We start from the raw sequence: 9657 nt of genomic DNA, 5'->3' as shown, positions 1-9657 counted from the left end.
ATGAACAGGGAAATGCTACGTTATCTGCTTGTTCTGTTACAAATAATCTGATGAGATAGGTGTGGAGTTAATTCAGTTGGGGATAGACAGATGGAATATTAGTGTTGTTAGTATGATACTTGAGTTCTTTAGATATTGTTTTCAATTCAGGAATCTGCCGCCTTGAGTTGACTTTTTTTTGAAGACAGAAATGTTGACAATAGTGTGGACCAAAGTGGGAAATTCAATTTTATTTAAACACAAACACAAGACACACAGACACACACACGCCGGACGCACGCACGCACACACACACACACACACGCACACCACACTCCTAAAATATTAAATCTCAACGATGTACAATAGTGCAACATTAAATCTCAATGTTAGAAGTACTTAAGAAGTGAATTACATCTGGCTGGATAATTATCAGGAACACTGGCGGCCTCTGCTGACCCAGTGGAAGAGTGCAAAAAGCTTACAGCACCTGGTATTCCCAGGCAGTCTCCCAACCAAGTACTAACCAGGCCCGACCCTCTTAGTTTCCGAGATCGGACGAGATCGGGCGTTCTCAGGGTGGTATGGCCGTAAGCGAGAGCAGGTGCAAGAAAATGGCCTTTTGAAGTTAAACACTCAAACTTATTTTCTTGAAACATTATTCTGGTGCAGATTGTCCATTTTGCTTTGTCACAGTCCAAACCTCAATGTTGGAGCAGCCTCCAATCCATTCCCCCCAAAAAGAAAAGCTATACAGTGATCCCTCGCTATATCGCGGTTCATCTTTCGCGGCTTCGCGGATTTTTTTCGAGTCGTTCATTGCAGTTCTCAAATATAATCGAAGGTGGCATATCCGTTTATAAAAATCTTCTTGCTCAGAAAAAGAAAGAGCGCCAACAACTACCCATAACAATGTTCTTCTCTCGGAGAAAGACTCCTGCGCCTTCAGTAGAAACAGACGCTACAGCGGCGCGGAGTCAGGACGCAGAGGCACAGCTGGGACTGGGAAATACGCGAGTGACAATGTTTCCAACCTTGTATTACTAGATTAAAATTATTGTTTTAAACAAAGTTTGGTCTTTAAAACAGGTTTTGATGTTTGGTTTCATTCTACTGTTCAGTATTGCATTGTAAAATAATTAAAAAAATAAAGTTGCTACTTCGCGGATTTCACTTTTCGCGTGTTACTTTTGGAACGTAACTCCCGCGATAAACGAGGGATCACTGTATAGCCTATGAGCGTCATATCATCAAATCTGCCTAGAACGGCTCTTGGATGAGAGGTGAAACGCCTTCAAAAAAATCAAACAAGATTCAAGTCCGATAAATGAAATCAACTTAAAAGCAATGTGCCATGGCCGGGAATCGGTGCCATGGCCGGAATCGATCCCGGGCCGGTGCGGGCCAGTTGACAATTGCTGTAACAGACAACCTGATTGAAACCTCCTGAAGACCCCAGAGGGAGAGTTCGAATCCAGCTTTGGGCATTATCAAAGAGAAGATATTTGATTGAAAAATTCACCATCATAAAAATGTTTAAAGAGCATAGCAGTGTCTGTGAGGTTTATGAGCCTGAAATGCTGCTCTTTTTAGGAGCACAGCCATCTATTAAACTGTAGTTTGTGTCATAGCATAGTTTTATTGACAAATTCTAAATTGCAAGTAGCAGATATGAACAGGGAAATGCTACGTTATCTGCTTATTCTGTTACAAATAATCTGATGAGATAGGTGTGGAGTTAATTCAGTTGGGGATAGACAGATGGAATATTAGTGTTGTTAGTATGATACTTGAGTTCTTTAGATATTGTTTTCAATTCAGGAATCTGCCGCCTTGAGTTGACTTTTTTTTGAAGACAGAAATGTTGACAATAGTGTGGACCAAAGTGGGAAATTCAATTTTATTTAAACACAAAACACAGACACACAGACACACACACGCACGGACGCACGCACGCACACACACACAGACACACGCACACACACACTCCTAAAATATTAAATCTCAAACGATGTACAATAGTGCAACATTAAATCTCAATGTTAGAAGTACTTAAGAAGTGAATTACATCTGGCTGGATAATTATCAGGAACACTGGCGGCCTCTGCTGACCCAGTGGAAGAGTGCAAAAAGCTTACAGCACCTGGTATTCCCAGGCGGTCTCCCCCAAGTACTAACCAGGCCCGACCCTGCTTAGCTTCCGAGATCGGACGAGATCGGGCGTTCTCAGGGTGGTATGGCCGTAAGCGAGAGCAGGTGCAAGAAAATGGCCTTTTGAAGTTAATACACTCAAACTTATTTTCTTGAAACATTTATTCTGCTGGAGATTGTCCATTTTGCTTTGTCACAGTCCAAACCTCAATGTTGGAGCAGCCTCCAATCCATTCCCCCCAAAAAGAAAAGGCTATACAGTGATCCCTCGCTATATCGCGGTTCATCTTTCGCGGCTTCGCGGATTTTTTTTGCGAGTCGTTCATTGCAGTTCTCAAATATAATCGAAGGTGGCATATCCGTTTATAAAAATCTTCTTGCTCAGAAAAAGAAAGAGCGCCAACAACTACCCATAACAATGTTCTTCTCTCGGAGAAAGACTCCTGCGCCTTCAGTAGAAACAGACGCTACAGCGGCGCGGAGTCAGGACGCAGAGGCACAGCTGGGACTGGGAAATACGCGAGTGACAATGTTTCCAACCTTGTATTACTAGATTAAAATTATTGTTTTAAACAAAGTCTGGTCTTTAAAACAGGTTTTGATGTTTGGTTTCATTCTACTGTTCAGTATTGCATTGTAAAATAATTTAAAAAAATAAAGTTGCTACTTCGCGGATTTCACTTTTCGCGTGTTACTTTTGGAACGTAACTCCCGCGATAAACGAGGGATCACTGTATAGCCTATGAGCGTCATATCATCAAATCTGCCTAGAACGGCTCTTGGATGAGAGGTGAAACGCCTTCAAAAAAATCAAACAAGATTCAAGTCCGATAAATGAAATCAACTTAAAAGCAATGTGCCATGGCTGGGAATCGGTGCCATGGCCGGGAATCGATCCCGGGCCGGTGCGGGCCAGTTGACAATTGCTGTAACAGACAACCTGATTGAAACCTCCTGAAGACCCCAGAGGGAGAGTTCGAATCCAGCTTTGGGCATTATCAAAGAGAAGATATTTGATTGAAAAATTCACCATCATAAAAATGTTTAAAGAGCATAGCAGTGTCTGTGAGGTTTATGAGCCTGAAATGCTGCTTTTTAGGAGCACAGCCATCTATTAAACTGTAGTTTGTGTCATAGCATAGTTTTATTGACAAATTCTAAATTGCAAGTAGCAGATATGAACAGGGAAATGCTACGTTATCTGCTTATTCTGTTACAAATAATCTGATGAGATAGGTGTGGAGTTAATTCAGTTGGGGATAGACAGATGGAATATTAGTGTTGTTAGTATGATACTTGAGTTCTTTAGATATTGTTTTCAATTCAGGAATCTGCCGCCTTGAGTTGGCTTTTTTTTGAAGACAGAAATGTTGACAATAGTGTGGACCAAAGTGGGAAATTCAATTTTATTTAAACACAAACACACAGACACACAGACACACACGCACGGACGCACGCACGCACACACACACAGACACACGCACACACACACTCCTAAAATATTAAATCTCAAACGATGTACAATAGTGCAACATTAAATCTCAATGTTAGAAGTACTTAAGAAGTGAATTACATCTGGCTGGATAATTATCAGGAACACTGGCGGCCTCTGCTGACCCAGTGGAAGAGTGCAAAAAGCTTACAGCACCTGGTATTCCCAGGCGGTCTCCCATCCAAGTACTAACCAGGCCCGACCCTGCTTAGCTTCCGAGATCGGACGAGATCGGGCGTTCTCAGGGTGGTATGGCCGTAAGCGAGAGCAGGTGCAAGAAAATGGCCTTTTGAAGTTAATACACTCAAACTTATTTTCTTGAAACATTTATTCTGCTGGAGATTGTCCATTTTGCTTTGTCACAGTCCAAACCTCAATGTTGGAGCAGCCTCCAATCCATTCCCCCCAAAAAGAAAAGGCTATACAGTGATCCCTCGCTATATCGCGGTTCATCTTTCGCGGCTTCGCGGATTTTTTTTGCGAGTCGTTCATTGCAGTTCTCAAATATAATCGAAGGTGGCATATCCGTTTATAAAAATCTTCTTGCTCAGAAAAAGAAAGAGCGCCAACAACTACCCATAACAATGGGCCAGATTCACGAAGCGTTCTTACGAACAAATTTGTTCTTAAGTCCCACTTACGAACAGTTGATGAAGATTGTGGCATTCACCAATTTCTTCTTATCCTGGATTTATTCGTAGGTAAGAACAAATCCTACGAACACTCAGGAGTACTCTTGCGCACATTTCAGTGCCGACATGTTGGCATGGTTGTGTTTTTCTTCTCTTGTGCAGTTCAATAAAATTCAATATTACAATGATAATTCTGTCATATTTATTTATTTATTTGCATTTCCTATTTTTGGTGATTTACGGAGAATTTTAAAATTACGTAAATGTGCCAATGACTTAACATTAATCAACCAAATTGGAAACCATGCCAAAACTGTCTTTTTATTTGATTTTATCTTGATTTATTTATTAGGGGATCGAGGATATGCCCTGGCTCCCTGGTTGTTGACACCACTGACCAACCTCAGACTCCACAGGAGTTTTATTCAATCAGATGCATGCGCGCAGTCGCTCCACCATTGAACGCACCATCGGCATGTTAAAGGGGCGCTGGATGTGTTTGGACACAGAGCCACAACCCCGTGAGGATGTGCGTCCTGACGCAATGATGGGGCCAGACTGCAGGCACGCGGTTCACGTTCGAGCGCGATTAATTGCCCGTTTGTGAATAAAATGCATTATTGTCACAATCCGAGCACAGCTTTTACACGTTTATTTTTTTTACATTCTTCTTTTTTTACATTCTCGTTGATTTCTTTAAGCGTGTTGGCTATAGTCATCAGGGTTGAGGCAATTTTATCAAGCGTGTTAGCCATCCTTTCTTGATTGTTCAACACGGCGTCAGAAATCAGGCGTGGAGAGGCAAGCTTTGGGCATTTCGCTTTGGGCATTTTGCTGCTTTTTGCTCCGTCTACAGGGTCCTGCTGCAGTTCCTTTTATGGGCATTAGTGGGCGGTGACCTATGCTAATCGTATGTTAATTAGACTCACCTGGCACGCGCTTTCAACTTACGAACAGATGGCATTCATCAATCTAAGAACACAGCTGCGAACAATTCTGGGGCTTACGAACGCGTTGATGAATCCGACGTAGGGTTTTCTTAAAAACTTCTTAAGGACAACTTAAGAAAGAATCTAAGAAGATTCGTAAGAACATATTGGTGAATCAGGCCCAATGTTCTTCTCTCGGAGAAAGACTCCTGCGCCTTCAGTAGAAACAGACGCTACAGCGGCGCGGAGTCAGGAGCAGGACGCAGAGGCACAGCTGGGACTGGGAAATACGCGAGTGACAATGTTTCCAACCTTGTATTACTAGATTAAAATTATTGTTTTAAACAAAGTTTGGTCTTTAAAACAGGTTTTGATGTTTGGTTTCATTCTACTGTTCAGTATTGCATTGTAAAATAATTAAAAAAAATAAAGTTGCTACTTCGCGGATTTCACTTTTCGCGTGTTACTTTTGGAACGTAACTCCCGCGATAAACGAGGGATCACTGTATAGCCTATGAGCGTCATATCATCAAATCTGCCTAGAACGGCTCTTGGATGAGAGGTGAAACGCCTTCAAAAAAATCAAACAAGATTCAAGTCCAATAAATGAAATCAACTTAAAAGCAATGTGCCATGGCCGGGAATCGGTGCCATGGCCGGGAATCGATCCCGGGCCGGTGCGGGCCAGTTGACAATTGCTGTAACAGACAACCTGATTGAAACCTCCTGAAGACCCCAGAGGGAGAGTTCGAATCCAGCTTTGGGCATTATCAAAGAGAAGATATTTGATTGAAAAATTCACGATCATAAAAATGTTTAAAGAGCATAGCAGTGTCTGTGAGGTTTATGAGCCACAAATGCTGCTCTTTTTAGGAGCACAGCCATCTATTAAACTGTAGTTTGTGTCATGGCATAGTTTTATTGACAAATTCTAAATTGCAAGTAGCAGATATGAACAGGGAAATGCTACGTTATCTGCTTATTCTGTTACAAATAATCTGATGAGATAGGTGTGGAGTTAATTCAGTTGGGGATAGACAGATGGAATATTAGTGTTGTTAGTATGTACTATGATACTTGAGTCTTTAGATATTGTTTTCAATTCAGGAATCTGCCGCCTTGAGTTGACTTTTTTTTTGAAGACAGAAATGTTGACAATAGTGTGGACCAAAGTGGGAAATTCAATTTTATTTAAACACAAACACACACACACACAGACACACGCACGGACGCACGCACGCACACACACACAGACACACGCACACACACACTCCTAAAAATATTAAATCTCAAACGATGTACAATAGTGCAACATTAAATCTCAATGTTAGAAGTACTTAAGAAGTGAATTACATCTGGCTGGATAATTATCAGGAACACTGGCGGCCTCTGCTGACCCAGTGGAAGAGTGCAAAAAGCTTACAGCACCTGGTATTCCCAGGCAGTCTCCCAACCAAGTACTAACCAGGCCCGACCCTGCTTAGTTTCCGAGATCGGACGAGATCGGGCGTTCTCAGGGTGGTATGGCCGTAAGCGAGAGCAGGTGCAAGAAAATGGCCTTTTGAAGTTAATACACTCAAACTTATTTTCTTGAAACATTTATTCTGGTGCAGATTGTCCATTTTGCTTTGTCACAGTCCAAACCTCAATGTTGGAGCAGCCTCCAATCCATTCCCCCCAAAAGAAAAGGCTATACAGTGATCCCTCGCTATATCGCGGTTCATCTTTCGCGGCTTCGCGGATTTTTTTTGCGAGTCGTTCATTGCAGTTCTCAAATATAATCGAAGGTGGCATATCCGTTTATAAAAATCTTCTTGCTCAGAAAAAGAAAGAGCGCCAACAACTACCCATAACAATGTTCTTCTCTCGGAGAAAGACTCCTGCGCCTTCAGTAGAAACAGACGCTACAGCGGCGCGGAGTCAGGACGCAGAGGCACAGCTGGGACTGGGAAATACGCGAGTGACAATGTTTCCAACCTTGTATTACTAGATTAAAATTATTGTTTTAAACAAAGTCTGGTCTTTAAAACAGGTTTTGATGTTTGGTTTCATTCTACTGTTCAGTATTGCATTGTAAAATAATTTAAAAAAATAAAGTTGCTACTTCGCGGATTTCACTTTTCGCGTGTTACTTTTGGAACGTAACTCCCGCGATAAACGAGGGATCACTGTATAGCCTATGAGCGTCATATCATCAAATCTGCCTAGAACGGCTCTTGGATGAGAGGTGAAACGCCTTCAAAAAAATCAAACAAGATTCAAGTCCGATAAATGAAATCAACTTAAAAGCAATGTGCCATGGCTGGGAATCGGTGCCATGGCCGGGAATCGATCCCGGGCCGGTGCGGGCCAGTTGACAATTGCTGTAACAGACAACCTGATTGAAACCTCCTGAAGACCCCAGAGGGAGAGTTCGAATCCAGCTTTGGGCATTATCAAAGAGAAGATATTTGATTGAAAAATTCACCATCATAAAAATGTTTAAAGAGCATAGCAGTGTCTGTGAGGTTTATGAGCCTGAAATGCTGCTCTTTTTAGGAGCACAGCCATCTATTAAACTGTAGTTTGTGTCATAGCATAGTTTTTATTGACAAATTCTAAATTGCAAGTAGCAGATATGAACAGGGAAGCTACGTTATCTGCTTATTCTGTTACAAATAATCTGATGAGATAGGTGTGGAGTTAATTCAGTTGGGGGATAGACAGATGGAATATTAGTGTTGTTAGTATGATACTTGAGTTCTTTAGATATTGTTTTCAATTCAGGAATCTGCCGCCTTGAGTTGGCTTTTTTTTGAAGACAGAAATGTTGACAATAGTGTGGACCAAAGTGGGAAATTCAATTTTATTTAAACACAAACACACAGACACACAGACCACACGCACGGACGCACGCACGCCCACACACACAGACACACGCACACACACACTCCTAAAATATTAAATCTCAAACGATGTACAATAGTGCAACATTAGATCTCAATGTTAGAAGTACTTAGAAGTGAATTACATCTGGCTGGATAATTATCAGGAACCTGGCGGCCTCTGCTGACCCAGTGGAAGAGTGCAAAAAGCTTACAGCACCTGGTATTCCCAGGCGGTCTCCCATCCAAGTACTAACCAGGCCCGACCCTGCTTAGCTTCCGAGATCGGACGAGATCGGGCGTTCTCAGGGTGGTATGGCCGTAAGCGAGAGCAGGTTGCAAGAAAATGGCCTTTTGAAGTTTACACTCAAACTTATTTTCTTGAAACATTTATTCTGCTGGAGATTGTCCATTTTGCTTTGTCACAGTCCAAACCTCAATGTTGGAGCAGCCTCCAATCCATTCCCCCCAAAAAGAAAAGGCTATACAGTGATCCCTCGCTATATCGCGGTTCATCTTTCGCGGCTTCGCGGATTTTTTTTGCGAGTCGTTCATTGCAGTTCTCAAATATAATCGAAGGTGGCATATCCGTTTATAAAAATCTTCTTGCTCAGAAAAAAAAGAGCGCCAACACTACCCATAACAATGGGCCAGATTCACGAAGCGTTCTTACGAACAAATTTGTTCTTAAGTCCCACTTACGAACAGTTGACGAAGATTGTGGCATTCACCAATTTCTTCTTATCCTGGATTTATTCGTAGGTAAGAACAAATCCTACGAACACTCAGGAGTACTCTTGCGCACATTTCAGTGCCGACATGTTGGCATGGTTGTGTTTTCTTCTCTTGTGCAGTTCAATAAAATTCAATATTACAATGATAATTCTGTCATATTTATTTATTTATTTGCATATTTCCTATTTTTGGTGATTTACGGAGAATTTTAAAATTACGTAAATGTGCCAATGACTTAACATTAATCAACCAAATTGGAAACCATGCCAAAACTGTCTTTTTATTTGATTTTATCTTGATTTATTTATTAGGGGATCGAGGATATGCCCTGGCTCCCTGGTTGTTGACACCACTGACCAACCCTCAGACTCCACAGGAGTTTTATTCAATCAGATGCATGCGCGCAGTCGCTCCACCATTGAACGCACCATCGGCATGTTAAAGGGGCGCTGGATGTGTTTGGACACAGAGCCACAACCCCGGTGAGGATGTGCGTCCTGACGCAATGATGGGGCCAGACTGCAGGCACGCGGTTCACGTTCGAGCGCGATTAATTGCCCGTTTGTGAATAAAATGCATTATTGTCACAATCCGAGCACAGCTTTTACACGTTTATTTTTTTTTACTTCATTCTTCTTTTTTACATTCTCGTTGATTTCTTTAAGCGTGTTGGCTATAGTCATCAGGGTTGAGGCAATTTTATCAAGCGTGTTAGCCATCCTTTCTTGATTGTTCAACACGGCGTCAGAAATCAGGCGTGGAGAGGCAAGCTTTGGGCATTTCGCTTTGGGCATTTTGCTGCTTTTTGCTCCGTCTACAGGGTCCTGCTGCAGTTCCTTTTATGGGCATTAGTGGGCGGTGACCTATGCTAATCG

The 9657-nt window shown here is 42.0% G+C and overlaps 5 non-coding genes across 5 annotated transcripts; all 5 read right to left on the bottom strand.

Annotated features, from left to right (window-relative positions):
• Nucleotides 1–457: 457 nt before the first annotated feature.
• On the bottom strand, nt 458–575 carry LOC130521121 (5S ribosomal RNA). The gene has a single exon (XR_008949195.1). It is a non-coding gene; the product is annotated as a 5S ribosomal RNA (ribosomal RNA).
• A 1535-nt stretch (nt 576–2110) lies between these two features.
• On the bottom strand, nt 2111–2227 carry LOC130521119 (5S ribosomal RNA). Its single transcript, XR_008949193.1, has one exon. It is a non-coding gene; the product is annotated as a 5S ribosomal RNA (ribosomal RNA).
• Nucleotides 2228–3766: 1539 nt separating this feature from the next.
• LOC130521118 (5S ribosomal RNA) lies at nt 3767–3885 on the bottom strand. Its single transcript, XR_008949192.1, has one exon. It is a non-coding gene; the product is annotated as a 5S ribosomal RNA (ribosomal RNA).
• A 2714-nt stretch (nt 3886–6599) lies between these two features.
• Nucleotides 6600–6718, bottom strand: LOC130521120 (5S ribosomal RNA). Its single transcript, XR_008949194.1, has one exon. It is a non-coding gene; the product is annotated as a 5S ribosomal RNA (ribosomal RNA).
• Nucleotides 6719–8255: 1537 nt separating this feature from the next.
• Nucleotides 8256–8374, bottom strand: LOC130521117 (5S ribosomal RNA). Its single transcript, XR_008949191.1, has one exon. It is a non-coding gene; the product is annotated as a 5S ribosomal RNA (ribosomal RNA).
• Nucleotides 8375–9657: the final 1283 nt, after the last annotated feature.

This window comes from Takifugu flavidus, unplaced genomic scaffold (assembly GCF_003711565.1).
Source record: "Takifugu flavidus isolate HTHZ2018 unplaced genomic scaffold, ASM371156v2 ctg709, whole genome shotgun sequence".
Classification (NCBI taxonomy): Eukaryota; Metazoa; Chordata; class Actinopteri; order Tetraodontiformes; family Tetraodontidae; genus Takifugu; species Takifugu flavidus.
The sequence above is the reverse complement of the archived record's forward strand: the minus strand, read 5'-3'. Positions and strand labels throughout refer to the sequence as shown.